We start from the raw sequence: 2,525 nt of genomic DNA, 5'->3' as shown, positions 1-2,525 counted from the left end.
ATTTCCATGAAGAAATGATACAAAAAAACTGGGCCTTATAGTGGAGTTTGAAATTTCTCAGCCTATAGGCTAGTGTGTCAGCCCGCCTCGACCTGCTATATGATCAATTTTTGACGGATCATTCCATCTCGGAGTGGATCCACCTGTCTAACATGTCTATGACGAGAGGTAGAGTGGGATACCCAAGTAGAACTTTGTTACAAACTAACTTAAAAATCATACAAATTAGTGGTCGGAACTAACTAAGAAAATTGATTTGAGATTAATCTCCCTATTTTATTTTATATACAAAATAACACAAATTTAATTAATTGTTACATCACATGTTGATCAGTTGAGTTCAGCTATTATAATAATAATAATAATAATAATAATAATAAAAGTGCTGCATTGGGGGTCTGAAGTGGGCGAGGTTTTGATAATTCTCCTTTTCTTCTCTTTTCTCCTTCCTTTCAGCTAAGGTGAACAATAGTTGTCAATGTAGAACAGAAGCCTATTAACTAAGGTGATCTCGCCCTTCCTTTCTGCTAAACCCTGCAAAAAATAGTTAATGGAATTAATAGACTCTCATGCATGCATTTTCCGAAAATCACTTTTGACGTCAAGCATGAAAATATATCAAATTAAAGAGAGGGAAATTAGCAAAGAGAAGGTATGCATGCTTGGCTCCGTGCACACCACCCGCAGCGACCGATCTCCCAAAGATTAGCCTCCGTGTGTGGCATGCAGGGAACCAGGCACGACTAGTCCTAGCTATCTCATCTGGAGACACCATGCATCGATCATACGCCTCTACCTTCTCGACGTTCTCATGCATAATAAGGAAGATCCAGTATCTATAAGTAGGCCTAGACCATGCACCCTGAACTAGATACAAACCCTAGAAAGGAGTAGTGAGTGAAGGGATGGATTGAGGAGACTCTGGAAGCTAGGTTGGTGAATAAGAACAAAAGGAAAGTAACGAAAGGAAAAGAGACCGAGTAGTGGCACAGGCTTTAATTTGTTGTCATAATTTTATTATTATTATTATTTTTTTGTTGTTGTTGTTGTGGACTGATTTGTTTTTTTTTGTCTTGAGCAGTTGGATCCAGCAAGATTCTTGGAGGCAACGTGTTGTTTTTCTTGCTCACCGTTGTGCTTGGACCACGCCAGTGACGGGTTCAAATTTTCAAGCTTTTGAATGAGCAAGCAGTAAGTGTTCATGCGTCGACAAATTTGCCGTTTCTCGTTGATTAGATATTCCGGAATTTTCATAATCAGTGCCGATAATCGAGAAATTAGTTGACAATTACAACGTCGACAACTTTGACTTTGGGAATCAACACGAGTTATAAGCTTTGTATTTGTATTTGAATTTTAGGTATTAACTACAATCCATCTCTCTCTGTGTAGGATTTATGGATAATTGACCTGCATGTCTTTATAAATAGTAAATAACACGCACTGCAGATGAATAGTGGATGGAGTTGGAGATCTGGATTGGCAAAAATCATTTTATTTTTCCATTTTCCTTTTATAAAAGAAATAAAGCAAGATGTTCTCCTTCGTCGTTTCCAATAAAGTGATCACAATGTGTCAATTTACACACCTAATAAAGGAAGCCGCGCTATGCAGTGGTCTCCATCAAATTGTTTTCTTTATTTTATTATATATATATAATAATGAAAAAAAAAAAGTTTGCTTTAGAAAATTTCTTACTAAAAACCACGAATATTTTAGAGGTAATGTTCATAAATTATATTTTGAATTTATTCAATAAATCAACTTATGAGAAAGATCATTTATTTCTAGAATTAGGACAAAATCCAAACACATAGATTATCAAAAAAAAAAAAAAAATACAATTCATGTTGGAAACTCATGAGAAGGCCACTGCTAGGATCGATGGGAATTAGAGAGAATGTGAATTAGAAAGGATGAATAGTTTCGATGGTTTCGTCTTTATTTCATACTTATCTATGAAAATACAATACAAGTACAAAACAAACCGACGCCATATACATGACACTAATATTTTACTAATTAGTTTGCTATCTCCTAAGGTGGCTACTCTAAGCCTTGGCAACTACTCCACAACCGAGTCCTAATCTACCACTACTATACTTCTCATTTTTGGATATTTTTTGGAGATAAAGAAGTCTCTTACAACCTATTTCTTACAAAAACAATACAAAAATAAAGTAAATATACAAATACAAATAAAAATAACAACTTTACATAAATCTTTACTTTGAATGCTTCTTTGCCGCTTTGGATTTCCTCTTGATGGTAGGAAATACAGTAGCACATTATCTCCAAACCCTCAAGAATCAACATACCGACATCTCCGATCTTCCATGAAACCTTCTTTTATAGAGTTGATGTCGCGTTGATTTCTACCTATTAGTTGACTGATCATATTCATTAGTCGATTGATCCATTTAAATTCAAACATTGCTCTGACCTTGATATCAACTGACGTTGGACATGATAACAATTATCCTACGAACTCATTTTCTCATAGGAATTGCAAAGAAGACAAGACA

General features: G+C 35.1%; 1 long non-coding RNA gene across 1 annotated transcript; it reads right to left on the bottom strand.

Moving 5' to 3' along the window:
• Positions 1-209: 209 nt before the first annotated feature.
• Positions 210-966, bottom strand: LOC121982663. Its single transcript, XR_006112176.1, has 2 exons — positions 797-966; positions 210-534 (listed from the first exon to the last, which is right to left on the bottom strand). It is a non-coding gene; the product is annotated as an uncharacterized LOC121982663 (long non-coding RNA).
• Positions 967-2,525: the final 1,559 nt, after the last annotated feature.

This window comes from Zingiber officinale, chromosome 5A (assembly GCF_018446385.1).
Source record: "Zingiber officinale cultivar Zhangliang chromosome 5A, Zo_v1.1, whole genome shotgun sequence".
NCBI classification, from domain to species: Eukaryota; Viridiplantae; Streptophyta; class Magnoliopsida; order Zingiberales; family Zingiberaceae; genus Zingiber; species Zingiber officinale.
This window is presented reverse-complemented; position numbering and strand designations above follow the sequence as displayed.